The following is a 17,514-nucleotide window of genomic DNA, read 5'->3' on the forward strand; positions in this document are numbered from 1 at the left end:
GTTGGTGTTGTCTTGTCTTCTTTGTCTTGCAGTCTGTCTGGAGAGTAATGATCTGGCACTACAGACCCCTTGTTTTATCTACCCTCCTCCAAAACAATGTTGCTTGTTTACGGGGTGTTTAGGGGGTGTATTAAACAAGTGTCTAGACATTGTTTACTCTGAAATCGCGCGCGTTCAAAAAGCGCTGACATGCGCACTTCACAGCGCACGTCTGCGACACCATAGACTATAATACAATTTTTTTGCTCATTTTGTGCGCTGACGCGCGCATGCGATTTTTTAACGACGTTGGGCGGAACAAAAAATGCAACATGTAGCGTCTGGTCGCACACCTGGAAAATGTGCAGCTCATGCAAACGCTGAGGCCCGCGTGCACTCGTTGGACACTGCGCCTGCCATTTTAAAGATAGGGGACAATTGCGTGTGCGACCGATAGCGCACAATGCGCTGCGCGATAAAACGCAAGTGTGAAACGAGCCTAACACTATTTCTAGCTAAGATATGACTTGTTCCCTGCATTTTCATCAGCTTTCCCTATGCTGGTTGTATATCTAAGTTGCATTTGTTTCCAAGGTAGATTAACTGTTCTGATTTCTCCCATACACAACACATACAGACCTGAGAATTTTTTGCTTGCCTTTGTCTATGTATTAGAAGCAGAAGTATGGAAAGCATAAATCAGGACTAGGCAGTGTAGCTGTTAATCCAGCACTAGGTGAGAAAGACACTTACTAGAAAAAAGTATTGGAGTTCTATGAGTGTTTCTCGTTCTCTCTCATGTTCACTCTGATTCCCTTCCTCTCTCATAGAATTCAATAGGTAGCTGTAATCCAACATCATAGTTAGTTGGTAGTCTGTCTTGAGCATGACAGATTTTAGCAGTTTTTCAAAGTTAATTTCACACACCCAGCTATGTTATGTTCGGATATCCTGGATCATTCTCATATTTACTGCAGTTTCTATTTCCATAATGCTGAACTAGTGAGATGTTACTAAAAATGCAAAGTCTGGAGTCTAAATGGCCGATTCATCGAGATTAGCGTTTTCTATGCCAGTGTTGATCCAGGGTATGATCGAATAAGATTCACCAAATTAGTCTTTCAGTAGCCATGCATTGGCATCAGGTGTATACTCCAGTTACTGACTGGAGCACAGTTTTGTCACAATTTGTCATAAATCAGTCAGGTCCCTTCCAACCAATTGTCTAAGACGGCATAAAAACAAGAAAAGTCTCCAGAAAGCCCTTAATTTAATAGTCAAATCATATTTAGGCCTTATGTCCGTTCAAACTATGCTTCCATATTGTAACATTCTGTGGGGTAAATGTGTGCACATTCATTTGTTTTTTGTCATAAGCTTTATGTGTATATATATATATCATATATGTAATTATAAGTTTCTGTTTTTATTATATACAAGAAGATGTGATGATATATTTTTGTGCTTTATCTTCCAGGACAGTGATTCCCCTTCAGCCAGACTTATCAGACTGCATGTAGGGTAAGGATCCTCCTGTACTTCCGTTATACCATATGTATGCCATAATATTGTCCTGCTCGCAAGTTCCTTATACCATGGAACTAAACGTCAAACCGATCGACTGATTAGTGGGATAAAGAGAATCAAACATTAAAATCAACCCCCAAAACCGCACACATGGACATTACAGTCTTTGCGATGTGAAACCATTGACGCCTTTATATTCTCGATCTGTTGCTGCATTCCTGAGAAATTTGTGTTTTAATTCACATGCAAATAAGGCGTTAAGTACTCTGGGCGTGGCAGAGCACTTAATAAGTTTCTTTCACCCCAGGTTGTTCCTCTGCCCAGGATCAGCCTCTTTAGCTTGATTGATAGCTTAGTGTCAGTCACTGGATACACACAGTGTGGCCAGAACCTAAGAATAGACAGTATTGCTAAATATGCCCTGCCATCTGTGCCTGCACCAGCAGGAATCTAGCGCAGGCCCAGTGTATTACATTGGAGGAGGCTGAGCGGTGTTTGCTCACATTCCCCTCTAGTAACTACAATCTTGTGTATATTTTACTTGTTGGTTACCAAGTACCAGTTTAATTCTGTCCGTTTTCTGTAGATTTTTACAGTATGGCAGATTTTACCCAAACTGACTAAATAATAAAATAAAAAAATAATTGCAACCAATCACAGAGCATCTTTTAGTTGTCATAGTAGTTAAAAAATGAAAGCTGTGCTCTGATTGGTGGCCACTGGCTAAGGGCAACAAAGACATTTTTTATTTATAACTGAGGCCCAAATATCTTGACATATTCTTAAAGTGTCGTCCTGGAAAAATGGAAATTTTACCAGTACCTTGAAGCTGTATAAAATAAACTACAGGACACTCACCTTCCTGCATTCACCTTGATCAAGTGCTGTCTGTCCTGTGCCCTGTGCCTGCAAAGTAAGAAGAAACGTCAGCGTTCCACCAGCAACAGGACCCGATGCAGCCTGTGATTGCCTGCATTGGTCAAGTGAATTCTGATGAAGAGCGGCTGAAGTCACCTGACCGCTGCAGCCAATTACAGGCTGCTTTGGTCCCGCTGCGGGTGGAACAGTGATGTCTCATCTTCCTGCGCAAGCACATGCCTGCTCTGGATCCTGGCGGGTGTTTATAGCTGAGTATAGCTTAGTTTGTTATTTTTTTTTCTACTGCTCCCTCCAAGCTACCGGTGAACTTTCCATTTTACCCAAACAACCTTTTTAATACAAGAGTTACTGAAAAATTAGAAAGGAGACCCACGAGAAGACCAAAATAAGCCCCCTTCTGGAGAGAGGGGCATGACCACTGAGTCTCCACCTTACCCCTTCTTTCACTTTTGGGTAAAATATAAATATTATAGAATATCCGACAGTATCTAGCTCTCTCTCTAGATCTGTATATAATTTTCACACAATGCTGTGTAAATACTTTCAGAAATAGAAATGTCAACTGTTTTATTTGTATCACTAAAAATACAAAGTGAATGAACAAATCTAAATCAAACCAATATTTGGTGTGACCGCCTTTTGCCCTAAAACCTGCCACTTGGCAGGACGATTGTTCCAAACATCTCAGAGAACTAGCCACAGATCTTCTGTGGAGGTAGGGTTGCTCATATACTTTTATTTCTTCATTTAAGCCCAGTCAGAATTGATTTTAATGGAAAAACTTGTGACCAAAAACCATACATTCAGCATGGCAACAAGGCCTAGTGATTCAACTATGCACGTAAACATTAGACTTGGTATACGGAAAAATTGCAACAAGTTCTCTGGACTGATTGATGAGTCAAAATGTGAAGGCAGTTTGTTGCTGGAGAGCGACACAATAATGAATGTCTGCAGGCAGCAGTGAAGAATGGTGGAGGATCCTTACAAGTTTGGGACTGCATTTCATCAAATGGAGCTGGGTCTTTGGTCAAGTAGTGTCCTCAGTGCTGGGAAAAACAGCCAGATAATTATCCAACATACAATACCATCAGAGAAGCATAACATTTGCTTTAAAGGGAAGCTGTCACCTGAATTTGGCAGGCTATTTAAATGACTTCAGTCCGGTCTGATGGACGGTGTTTTCTATCCATTCCTCCTCCCCATCCTTGGCCGCTGTCAGCAATATTTTCTGGAATTGGAGCAGGTGTCCGCCATAGTCAACACGTGCGCAATGCAATCTTGCCTCGTGCACGCGCAGTATGCTTTGCCCAAAAGCATACTGCGCATGCGTTGGTTAACTATGTCCCGGAAGTATTTTGCTGTGTTCCGGGACATAGTTAACCGACGCATGCGCAGTAATGCTTTTAGGCTTTGCCTGCAGTTGGGCAAAGCATACTGCACGTGCGCGAAGCAAGATTGCATTGCGCACGCGCGGACTATGGCGGACACCTACTCAAATTCCAGAAAATATTGCGGACAGCGGCCAAGGATGGGGAGGAGGAATGGATAGGAAACACCGCCCATCGGACCGGACTGAAGTAATTTAAATAGCCGGCCAAATTCAGGTGACAGATTCCCTTTAAATTTATTCTGCAGCAGGACAACAGCCCAAAACTTACAACCAATGTCATGAAGAACAATCTGCAACATAAAGAAGAATTAGGAATCATGGCCCCCACAAAGACCACAACATCATTGAGTTTCTCTGGGATTACATTAAAATGCAGGAGGATTTGTACAAGCGACATCTACAAATGACCTGTGGTTGGTTCTCCAAGATGTTTGGAACAACCTCCATGCTGATTTTATGTTTGCAAGTGTACTGTGTGAGTTAAGTTTTTGGGCCCCCCTAGGCTCCAGGGTCCTGGTGAAATGGCAACTCTTGCTCCCACCATCCCTGCTTTACAAGCTGAAAATAGTCAGACTACTGTATTAGTCCAGTTAGAGCAAAAAGCCGTGAAAGTAGGCACATTAAAGACCCAAAAGGTAAGGAGAAGGACTCTAACTTGGTTTTAAGAAAAATAACTTTGTCCTGGTGTTTCCTAGCGCTCCTCTAATCGTTTTTTTATTCCACTATCTAACTTGGAGAAAGACTTAATTTCAGAAAAGTAAAGTTCTATTATATAGCGTCCTCTAGGGTTGGATCACATATGGCAGGTGTATTGGTCTTTGTCGCTCATGTCACATACAGTGTAACTTGATCAGCTATGTATTTGTGTCCTGGAGATATTTCTCGGAGATGGTTAGGAATGACAGTGATGTATGGCTCTATGACTCATTGTTTGCATATCCTGAACTCCCTGCTGCACAAAAATCTCTTGCTAGTTATACTTTATTATGGTGCTAAAATTCACATTTCTATGGTGCTAAAGATTAACTAATGTGCCTTCTATTATCACACCCCTTATCTAAAGCACACAAGCTATTAGTAATAAACGTTCGGGAACAAACTGGCAATGGCGGTGCCACACAGATACCTGCAAACAAGAAACATCGAGGAGGGTATAAAGGAACAACTCTGATTCTAGATTATCGTACCTTACACATTGTATTGGGAAATCCTTTTATTTCAGCAACACCCTGATATATCGTTCATTGCCAAGTTTACATCCTCTATGAGAGCGATGTAAATGGAAAACCGCATCAGTGTTGTGAAGACCCCAATATTGTCCTTCAGGACCTGTTCTTAGAAGAGAAGGAGCTGATAGAATGGTGTAGTTCGATAAAGACCCTCTATCACAGAAGATGGTTGTCCTCTCCACTGACTTGATGTAATGTTCACACTTGTTTTGCTTTGTAGTATCTTTGTTGCTTGGAATTTGAGAAAGTTGGAAGTAGAGTGATTTAATATTCTGTTCAACCCTTCCTTGGTTCATTTGGCATCTTCTCATCAAAATCCACTTGAAATATTCTTTCAACAGTCTCCCTATTACAGTACATTCAATGGAATATCCACTTTGTGGCTCTTGCGTTGTGTTTTTTGAGAGGTTTTTTTTTTTAATTCCAATGAGATTTGGAAAACCTCAGCAAGGAAATAAAGAAGTAACATGTCACTTCCTTGAGGCGGATTCCTGGTGGAATCAAGTTCAAACTTGACCCTGTCAAGTCAAAATGTTGCCACACACTCTGGGGGGGAAAAATTGCATCAAAAACAGCTTCACAACTTTTTTCAAAGAGTATTTGAAGCTGTTTGATGTGGATATTGAAACAGATCTGCGTACACATCTTCATCATAAAATGCTTTAGGAGCATACACGTAAACATCTTTAAAAAGATCAGGAAAACTCGAGCGCATCTAAAAAACCCCAAAGGGCGCAACTTTTTCTGGAATGGATTCCTCTTGATAAACTCAGATTTTTCTGTATCCAAAAAATTCCATGTGAAACTACACTTAAAATCTGTGCATGTTCCATAAATCTCATTGTTAATGAAAAGTAACTCTGCAGAGATTAAAATGTGTTGTGTGCCACAAAATCAGGGCTGAATTATAGCACGGGCCTCCACCCAGTCCTCCTTGGGATCTAACGTCATCACGCAGGCTGTGCTGTCATTTAGATTCTGTATTGCGTGTATAGTGGTCTTGTTTTGTCACCAGAGGCGTAGCTAGGGTTTTGGTTCGGGGGGGCAAAATTTCTGAGTGGGCCCTTAACCAGAGAACCTAAGCAGATGACCGCACTGTTGCCAAAAATAATCTATATATAAAAAGACCAATATTGATATTACGTCCCCGCTGCAGTGCAGCTCCTGACATCGGAGCAGAGTCGCCGCCGAAATCAGCGTGGGAGCGAGGAGGAGAGGCGAGTATAGTTTTTTTTTTATTATTTATATAGTGAGTCCTGGTTGCATGGTTATGATACCCCGTATGGGGGCGGGCGACTGCATGATACCCGTATGAGGGTGAGGGTGCAGCATGATATACCCCCTATGAGGAGGGGGCAGCATGATACCCCGTATGATGGGGGGCAGCAAGATACCCTGTATGAGGGGGGTAGTATGATACCCCGCATGAGGGGGTCCAGCATGATACCCCATGAGGGGGGCAGCATGATACTCCATATAAGGGAGGGCAGCATGATACCCCATGAAGGGGGAAGCATTATATTCTGAAGGGGCTACATTATATTCTTTGGGGGGGGCTGAATTATACCATATGAAGGGGGCTACAGTATAGAAAAAGAAAGAACAGAGAGAGAGAAAGAGAGGAAAGAAAGAACATAGAGAAAGAGAGGAAAGAACAGAGAGAGAAAGAACAGAGAGAAAGGAGAAAGAAAGAGAACAGAGAGAGAGAAAGAAAGAACAGAGAGAGAAAGAAAGAACAGCCAGCAAAAAAACAACAGAAAGGAAGAGGAGAAAGAAAGAACAGAGAGAAAGAAAGGAGAGAGAAAGAAAAGAAAGATTAGAGAGAGAAAGAAAGAACAGAGAGAGAAAGAAAGATTCTATAAAGATACTATAGCAGCCCGGCTCCCATTGTATTGCCCACCTGAACCTCATGGTGCAGGACATATCATGATCCGCTCACATGGCCAACATCCCCAAGTCCAAGGCGATCCCGCTGTCTTTGCTGGAGGAGGACACGGTGATGGATCTGAAGCATTCCCTGAAGTGCCTCCATGGTTCCGTCACAGTCTCCTCCAGAAATTACCTCCTTTCCGGTCAGCTTCTAGCACGTCACTTCCTGTGAAACGTCACATGCAAATGTTAAAGTGTGCCTCGGGGATCCTCCATGAACTCCTGTGTCCGCGGGAAATGTAAGCTCCCGGCCGGGGCAGTGGGGCAGACTCGCAAAATCGGGGCTGTCCTGCTGGATCCGGGACGGTTGGGAGGCATGAATGCTTCCCACCATACACTTTGCACACTCATGGTTCCGCACACCTCATACACACACGGTTCCGCTTTCTATGCCTCGTACACACACGGCTCAGCTCCGTACACCTCACACGCACATTGCTCTACTCAGTACACACATGGTTTCACTCCGTAAACCTCGTACACATGCGGCTCTGCTCCGTACACCTTGTACACATGCAGCCACGCTCTGTACACCTTGTACACACATGGCTCCACTCCATACACCTCGCTCATACACACATGGCTCCGCTCCGTACACCTCGCTCATACACACACGGCTCTGCTCTGTACACCTCGTACACACACGGCTCCGCTCTGTACACCTCATACACACACGGCTCTGCTACATCCACTGTAACCCTGTAAACCCCTCCTGACCCCACACATAAACTTCCCCTCATCCAGCACGATGACAATCAGCACACAGAGGCCCCTGATCATGTGACCCCTGACTCCTCCCATCCTGTGACCTCATCATAGCTTCTGTGCGTACAGAAGAGAACATAGCAGAGCAGGGAGATGATCGATTCTCCCTGCTCTTCCGCAGCGTAGCTCCGAGTGGGCCCCCTCAGAGCACGGGGCCCGGGGCTACCGCCTCATCTGCCCCCCCAGTAGCTACGCTACTGTTTGTCACTGTTAGAATGTGTTATTATTTCAGTACTATATGGAGGTATTATGTGAGCACATTAGGACGCTATTGTATAAGCACTATAGGATGCTGCCGTTAAAGCTGTATTCAGATTTGGATCCTATGTTTGGCACATATGTCAGGCAAAGCTTTCAGCATATATGCCAAATGTATCTATAGGGCTCCATTCACACAATGAGAGCCTGTTAGCCACTTATCCCACACCATGACTATACCGTGCAGCCCTTTTTCGGAGGAGTTCCTCGTGATATATAATTCCCAGGTAGGCTGGGAACGTGAACAGAGCCTTTCTCTATATTTCCCTTCTCTATATGTCTCTTCTTTCCTCCAGATCTCGGCTTCCTCCCACGTGTTTAGGTTGGGGCCTCCACAGAGGCTGATCTAGCCCTGTCCACAATGTACAACATGCTCTTTACAAATAATGTCCCACCAGAATGCAGGGAAATAGGTGAAAATTAACCTCTTGTAATGAGTAAAAATGTGATTGCAGCCTTGGATCCGTCTGAAGAAGACATGATGTACCTCAAGATCAGTAGGAGGCAAGGAAAGCAAACACATTAAATGCAAATTTTCAATGAGTGTCTCTTGTTTTGTTTTTTTTTTCTTTCCATCAGTTCACTATTTTACACCAGATACAAGAACATATTGAAACACCACCACAATGGGGTTATAGTCCTATATATTGCCTGTCCATTTACAGTTAGTGAATGAAAAATCAAATCCTCAGCATATTTTCGGGGATAAAGAATCATGTTATCCATGAAAAATGATGAAACTGGGATCAATTACAACCTTTTAGGCAAGAAGGCCGCTGTTTACCTATAGAACATGTAATTTATGTTGTCTGCCCTGTGACGAGGTCGTTTCGAGGAAATATATGATATACCGGTACTGTACAGGTCACAGCTAAGTGGCTGGTCGTGAGTGCAAAATCCTAATGCATCTGCTCAAGTAGTCAATTATCTGATGTTTTCTGCTTCAGCTACATAAGAGCAAAAGTACAGTATATTATTGAAAGATAAAGAAACATCACAATGGTCAATTTTTCTGAAATCTTCATCATTGCACAACAGCAAAGTAGACCCCCCACCTACCCACGTTTTTGCTCTTTCTGGCCCCACCATCCCTTCATTCATTTATATTTTTTTCAAAACTGCAAGTCAGAAGAACATGCAGGAGAATATCCTAGAAGGATGCAGGTCACAAACTAGTAGGAACATGAAAAATATGTAATGCCCTACAAACTATACATTTTGGGTATGGGGTAGTGGCATTTATTCACACTTCTGCTGCATCTCTCAGATTTCTGGCTGCTCTAAAAATATGCTTTTATAAAAAATAAAAAAAATTACTGCGTGAAGGCAACCTTTTTTAGGGTGTGTGCACACAATGGCTTTATGATGCTGTCATATAAGTTTTCCTAGGTGAAGCCAATTCAGGAGCGGTGGTCTTTTTCCTGATGCAGCTTCGCTGGCAGTTTTGGCATCGGTTTTCAGCCCTTCAGTGTCTTTTTTTCTATAGTATAATTAGTAGATAACCTCCTGGCAAATCATAGAATGTTAGAGTTGGAAGGGGCCTGCCTCCAGGGTCATCGTGTTCAACCCCCTGCTCAAGGAGTCACTAAACCATCTCAGACAGATGTCTGTCCAGCCTCTGTTTGAAGACTTCCAATGAAGGAGAACTCACCACCTCTCATGACAGCCTTTTCCACTCATTGATCAACCTCACTGTCAAAAAGATTTTTCTAATACCTAATCTGTATCTTCTCCCTTTCAGTTTCATCCCATTGCTTCTCGTGTTTCCATGTGCAAATGAGAAAAAGGGTGATCCCTCTACACTGTGACTTCCCTTCAGATATTTGTAGACAGATATTAAGTCTCCTCTTAGCCTTCTTTTTTGCAAGCTAAACATTCCCAGATCCTTTAATCATTCCTCACATGACATGCTTTGCAGTCCGCTCACTATCCTGGTAGCCCTTTTCTGAACTTGCTCCAGTTTTTCAATGTCTTTTTTTAAAATGTGGTGCCCAGAACTGGACACAGTATTCCAAATGAGGCCTGACCAAGGAGGAGTAGAGGGGGATAATTACTTCACATGATGTAGACTCTATGCTTCTATTAATACATGCTAGAACTGTGTTTGCCTTTATGGCTGCTGCATCACTCTGTTGACTCATGTGCAGCCTGTGATCTATTAGTATACCCAAGTCTTTTTCACACTTGCTGAAGCGGTTAAAAGAAGTAACAAAAAATTAACTTGTACAGGAATGTCATCTTTACATTGCTGTGTGTTTTGTTACTTTTTTAACTGTTATTGTACTGCGCTTTTTGAGATGTATTCCAGGTAAAATTCACTTGAAAAAGTATATCTTTAGGATATGTGCACACAGAATCTTTTTCCGAGTTTTCGGAGCAGAAAAAAACTTTGTGCACACAGTCTTTTTGCATTTTTTGTTTTGATGAAGTTGAGTAGAACCTCCAAGTTTTTGAGGAGTTTTGCATTTTTAAACCTCTCAATTTCTGCCCAATTTGCTCCTCTAAACCTGCTAAAAAATCTATGTGCACGTAGCCAAAGAGCAGAACCTTCAAGTTGTTGAGGAGTTTTGAATTTTGGAGGACGATTTGGAAAGTTTCTGCTCCAAAAGTTTCTAAAAAGAACTACATGTGCACAAAGCCTAAGAAGGTGGTTTCACTCATTTTTTTTTTTTTTTTTTTGAAAAATGCTACGTTTTTCATGCTTTTCTTTGAGGTAAGCCATAGATAAATGTAAAAGAAATATAGGCTAAGTTCAAAGAAATTCGAAGTACACCTGAAGAAACAGAGGAATGGAAGCATGTGACCCATAGAAGCAGGAGGATCGGGAGGCAGTCGGCACCCATACTGCTCAGGAACCAGTACCAGGCTCTCACGTAGGAGAACGATGAAGAAATACATGAAGATAAGACTATACCCACAAAGAACAACCTCAAACACCCTCAGAGTCCTCCTGGATGGAGAAAGAAAAATGTTGTGAACAAGAAACGGAGAGTGGTGGTCATGGGGGATTCCGTGTTGAGAGGAACAGAGGCCGCTATCTTCAAACCGGATATAACCTCAAGAGAAATGTGCTGTCTTCCAGGTGCAAAAATTAAAGATGTGTCTGACAGGATATCAGGACTCTTCAGGTCCTACAGATGACTACCCATTCCTGCTAATACATGTGGAGACAAATGACACCGCAACAAAGGACCTGAAAAACAATCTGCAGTGACTTTGAAAACTTAGGTAAGAAAGTGAAAGAACAGGGAGCTCAGGTGGCCATCTCTTCCATCCTCCCAGTGGATGGCCATGGAACAAGGAGGTGGAGTAAGATTCTGCAGGTGAACAACTGGCTACGTCGATGGTGCCTGGAAAACATGTATTTGGAAGTCGCCTTGCTACCCTCATCAGGAGAGCTTTAAACTAGAACAATGTGGGAAGGGAAGCAAAAGGCTAAATAAAAGCCATACACCTGACAAACACTATTTAGTACTCTGCTATTAGTAGTGGAAAGGAAGAACAAAGACAAAAAAATCTAAATAATAATGTTGGAGAAAGAGAAACCAATCATAATCTAAAATGTTTCTATACAAATGCCCAAAGCATGGGCAACAAACAAGGAGAGCTGGAACTACTAACACAGGAGAAGAAATATGTCATTGGAATCACTGAAACTTGGTGGGACCATTCACATGATTGGAATGCAAGGCTAGAAGGATGCAACTTATTTGCAAGAAACAGATTTGATAAAAGAGGAGGAGGTGTCGCATTTTATGTTAGAAAAGCGTATATCTGCACAGAGATTGAAGCTTCAGAGACTGGAAGTTCTGTGGAAACTATTTGGGTAAGAATACAAGGAGAGAACAACAGAAAGGACACCATTGTAGGCATTTACTACAGGCTGCCTTTGCAAGCTGAAGATATAGATGAACTCTTCATGCATCAAATGACCAAGTTCTCCAAAAAATATGACATAGTGGTTAAGGGAGATTTCAACTATCCAGACATTTGTTGGCTATCTCTCTCAGGTAAAACTAACAGTTCAAGCAAATTCTTATCCTCTCTTGCTGACAACTTTATCTTCCAAAACGTAGCAGAGAAAACAGGGGGATTTGCTACCTTGGATCTAATTCTTATAAACAGGGAGGAAATGGTTGAGGAGGTAATTGTGGCTGTGACCCTAGGAGGTAGCGACCATGCTATTTTAGAATTTTGGATAACTAGAGGAGGAAGACCTGTGAAGACTCAGACGTCAAGGTTAGATTTAAGAAATGCAGATTTTAAGGGACTCAGAAACAAAATCGGAGGGATCCAATGGCTGGATAAACTTAATGACAAAGATGTCCAGGAAGGATGGGAAATATTAAAAAATGAGATTCTCAAAACACAATTATTAACAATTCTGAAAAGAAGAAAGAATAGGAAGCATTTATGGAAACCAGGATGGATGAACACAGAACTTAAACACATGCTAAAAAGGAAGAAAGAAATGTTTATCAAATGGAAAGAGGGAGGCATATCTAAAGAAGAATATAATGCTGTCTGCAGATCCTGCAGGGCATGAATCAGATTATCTAAAGCTGACAATGAATTAAGGCTTGCAAGAGATGTCAAAAGCAATAAAAAAGGATTTTGGGGATATGTCAAAAGTAAAAGAAAAGTCAAAGATGCTATAGGATTTTTACAGGATGAAAATGAGGAAATGGTAAGAAAGGATGTTGAGAAGGCAGAACTTTTAAATTCCTATTTTGCACCTGTTTTCTCTCAGAAAGGAAATGTAACATCAACTGATCTTCTGTTAGGCTTCCGGTTCCTGCAACTGCACAGCAGGGATCCAGAGCCTCATATCCTGCGCTCTCCCATTCTCTACCAACCGCAGAAGAGCTTGCTCAGCAGCCCCGTCGTTCCCGACGCTCTGCTCAGACCAGCTCTGTGGGTCTGGCTGTTGCTGCCACCTCTGGGCCAGTAATAGCAGCGCAGGCTGATCAGCAGCAAGTCACACAAGAGGCTAAGTCCTTCTGTCGCTCCAATGAGCATGCTCACGAGACGATCTCCCATTGGAGATCGGGAGTCACATGCACAGGTCCTTCTCCAGATCTGATTGGTCCATCTCAGGGATCTGGAAGCTTCAGGAAGGTCCAGGCTATAAAAGGTTCGCATGGCTGCTCAGCCATGCACTAGTATAGACTCTAGTTGCTACCTGTGTGAATGATGATGGATGCATGAACCTGCGAATGACTCATTAAGATTCCCCTCCCTCTGTTATTATGTGTGTGCATAGGTACTTAGTCTTATAGTGAGCGCAAGTCAGTGGCACGCTACAGGCCACAGTGCATATCTCCACAGAACTAGCGTCCGACAGTGCGCCCCATGCTGGGCATTGTCGTATAGCGGCTGTGTCAGTCGCCACGCTGCAGTCAGCAGCACTTGTCGGCGGTAGCGACGCCGCACGCACAGTAGGTCTAAACAGACACTGACCCTGTGTCTTGGGCCCTAGTCCTGTGACCATATATCATGCGTGCATTCCGCTGAGACCTGTGAGTCCAACAGGCTCGGTATTTGTTTATTGCTTTGGTGCCTCTGTGAATCAACAGAGTACGCCCAACGCACACCGGGTGACGTTCAACCCGTGTGCGATATACCGCCATATTGCGTGTTCACCATTACCTAGCAGCAGTGTAAACACCTTCTGCACGGTGGACCCCGGGCGGTGAACGCACTTTCTATTATTTATTATTTAGTATGTTCCGCCGTCCCTAACATTTTTACTGTCCTATTAAAGGAATAGAAAAATCCACACTATCCATAAACAGAGAGATGGTGAGGAAATACTTAGCTAACCTAAATGAATTCAAGTCTCCAGATCCAGATGAATTACACCAAAGAGTACTGAAGGAGATAGCAAAAGAAATTTTTGAACCACGCTCCATAATCTTTGAAAATTCTTGGAGTACAGAAGTCCCCGAAGACTGGAGAAGAGCAAATGTTGTTCCTATCTTCAAAAAGGGAAAGAAGGTGGACCCAGGCAACTATAGGCGTGAGTCTGACTTCTATACCAGGAAAGATCTTTGAACAAATTATTAAACATGTATGTAAGTAACGGGATAGGAATGTAGTGATTAACCAGTCATCATGGGTATGTAACTAATAAGTCATGTCAGACTAACTTAATTTCCTTCTATGACAGAATCACTGACTGGGTGGATCAGGGAAATGCAGTAGATATATTATATCTTGACTATAGCAAAGCATTTGACAAAGTATCTCATAGTATCCTTATTGAAAAAATGACTAAGTATGGAATGGACAAGGCAACAGTTTGGTGGATCTGCTCCCTCCTCATCATAGCTGTACGCTATACCACCAATGGTACAGCAGAGCGTTCTACAACCCCTGCGCCTCCTTGCTGCCAGGCACCAGCATAAACTGGACCACCCACGGTGGCCTATTAATCTCATCTCAGGAGCTTCATTTTTTTCTCTGTCTTCACTATACCACCAACGACTTAAAAAGTGAGTACCAGAGATCTAATTGATCACACAGACTGCATTTATTAACGCATGTTGTGATCTTTATCTAAATTGCATTTTTATAACAATAATACACTTCTTGTAGTGACTTGCATCAACGGGCTAGAAGTCCACATTGAGCTCTTTAGCAGCAAGCATCAATATACATCTGAAATAAATTGTGAAGTGACCACCACTGACCCACACATTTTACCTTTTAATATCTGATTGGTTTCGCCATATGCATATTTTTTCCATTTAACCCAGCAATCAGCTGCATCAAATCCACTCTCTTTCATTTTATCAAGCACCGCTCCCTATACATATAGGAGTAAGTATATTGATACTACTCCCTGAACAACTAGTGCGGTACCATTGATACTAATATCCCTGTATTTTAGCAGTGAACTCATTTTGAAAAAGGCCAGCATATCATAGGCCACATAATCTGAGCAATAAAGCATTTACTTACATCTGGAATGTCCAAACCAGTAAGTACAACTATTTGTACAATCTAGTATTTTATACCTAATAATTTATAAGTAAAAAACTTTTTTTTGTAAAAAACTCCCTTTTATTTAGTTCTATACACAGCTCTATTGGAACCAGCTGTCCTGTATTTACAAAGTTCCCTTTTGTATTTTCTTACGGTGAGAGTAAGTATTTTGGCAGCACCTCTAGAATTGACAGCGCGGTGATTATATTAATTTAATCGTGTCTTTAGTTTTGTCAGGTAGGCACAGAACCTGACCCCTTATCACCTGCAGCTCCTCACCAGCAGTCGCACCAAATCTCATATATAGAAGCGCCAGTGTTTATATATTTGTACTTGCAAGTTGGTGGATTCATAACTGGCTTAGTGATCATACCCAAACAGTGGATGTAAATGGTTGCACATCCAGTTGGAAAAATGTCTCAAGTTGGGGTACCACAGGGCTCTGTCCTGGGTCCTGTATTGTTCAACATCTTTATCAAAGATTTAAATGAAGGAATTGAGGGTAAACTGATTCAATTTGCTGATGACACAATGTTAGGAGGGATAGCTAATACTAGAGAAGTGTGAGAGAGGATTCAAAAAGATATAAATAAACTGGAGCAGTGGGCAGCAACTACCAGAATAGTTTTTAAGAGGGGAAAAATGCAAAGTACTATATCTGGGCAATAAAAATGAAAATGCATATACAGAATGGGAGGAATAGGGCTAAGCAAGAGCACATGTGAAAAAGACTTGAGTATACTAATAGATCACAGACTGAACATGAGTCAACAGTGTGATACAGCAGCAAAAACGGCACATACAATTCTGGGATGTATTAACAGAAGCATACAGTCTAGATCACATGAAGTTATTATTGCCCTCTACTCCTCTTTGGTCAGACCTCATCTGGAATACTGTGTCCAGTTTTGGGCACCACATTTTAAAAAAAGACATCAACAAACTGGAGCGAGTTCAGAGAAAAGCAATCAGAATGGTGACCGGTCTGCAAACCCTGTCCTATAAGGAACGGTTGCAGGATTTGGGAATGTTGAGCTTGCAAAAAAGAAGACTGAGAGGAGACTTAATAGCTGTCTACAAATATCTCAAGGGCTGTCACATTGTAGAAGGATCATCTTTATTCTCATTTGCGCAAGAAAAGACTAGAAGCAATGGGATGAAACTGAATGGGAGGAGACACAGATTAGATATTATAAAAAACTTTTTGACAGTGAGGGTGATCAATGAGTGGAACAGGCTGCCACGAGAGGTGGTGAGTGGAAGTCTTCAAACAGAGGCTGGACAGACATCTGTCTGGAGTGATCTAGTGAATCCTGCTTTAAGCAGGGGGTTGAACCAGATGACCCAGGAGGTCCATTCCAACTCTTCCATTCTATGATTTTTCCACAGCGTATCTGCATCTTATGCGTAGAAAAATGCATTAGTGATTCATGAAGGTTCCATTCTGGACTTGGTGTAGATTTCACCCTTTTTTATATTTCAAAAGTTTATATCCCTACTGAATCCGAGAAAAATGGCATTGCAGTTTAATTTAACCTTAGAAAATATCTAGAAAGTGTAGATCAGGAGTGTTAAAATCTCATATATTAATCTGGTACTGTATTATACTGTGGATTTTCTGCATGCAAATACCTGAAGAAAACACACCAAATATGTAACGTGAGAACTTAGTTTTTCTTCCTCCTGGGTCCGCTTCTGGATTCAGCGCAGCTGCCTCCATACTGTATATGTATGTGGGATTCCAGCCTCTGTGAATTCATGCACAGCAGAATTTTTTGCGAATGAGGCCTGGTGCAGAATCTCTGTTCACATGTATAAAATGGATTTTATTGCAAAAATCTTATAAAAAAAAAAAAATAAAAACTTTGTGTTTATTCACACTATGGTGCTCAATATGGAAGCATATTTTGCATCTAGCAGCACATAAATATTGTAAATGCTTCTTGGGGGAAAACGGAATCTAATAGAAAGGAAAACATTATTAATAAGCAGATATAATGTTATAAGAGTCAGGCCAAGAGTTGTAACTGTGCAACCATTTGAGAAATACAGAATGAGGTCCACTGATTTATAGAAAGACTTTACTATAAAGCCTCTACCGCATTTTATATATTTGGGTCGCCCTCCCAGGGCTGTGGGATACTCAGTACCGGGCCGGTATCAGTGGGATGTGTCACAGCAGCAGTGACCCGGACCGTGGCCCTGGGAGCCCAAGTAATAGGAAAATGTGAATGGTGGAATGTAGTTAGATGAATAGTTCGTGACACCACCTGTGGTGCTCGACAAGGGAGGTGTTAAGCCGACGCTGCATGCAGATCCACTGGGACTGATGGTATGGTGCAGCAAAGATGTAAAAGCTCCCCACAGGTGAAGCTGTAGTCCAAGGGCAGTGTAGATGTGGTTGGCACGGGTTGTAGCACGGGTTGTAGCGGTGCCAGAAAGGTAGGAAGCAGACAAGACACAGCGGGGTGCAACTTCTGTACCTTTACTTGGTAAATGCAGTCCAGGGTCCTGATTACAGATGGTACCGGAGCAGGCTAGCCTGGAAGCAACTCAGGGATTCTCTCA

At 42.2% G+C, this 17,514-nt stretch overlaps 1 protein-coding gene across 3 annotated transcripts in view; it reads left to right on the top strand.

Moving 5' to 3' along the window:
• The window catches only part of GHR (growth hormone receptor), a 489,978-nt gene that overhangs the window by 248,207 nt on the left and 224,257 nt on the right, over window positions 1-17,514 (top strand). For all 3 annotated transcript variants that reach the window (XM_073584315.1, XM_073584318.1, XM_073584314.1), the window contains one exon: window positions 1,457-1,500. The gene's annotated coding sequence lies outside the window, so the exon portion shown is untranslated. The remainder of the gene's footprint in view (window positions 1-1,456; window positions 1,501-17,514) is intronic.

This window comes from Dendrobates tinctorius, unplaced genomic scaffold (assembly GCF_039654945.1).
Source record: "Dendrobates tinctorius isolate UK_male_01 unplaced genomic scaffold, ASM3965494v1 ptg000083l, whole genome shotgun sequence".
In the NCBI taxonomy this organism is placed as follows: Eukaryota; Metazoa; Chordata; class Amphibia; order Anura; family Dendrobatidae; genus Dendrobates; species Dendrobates tinctorius.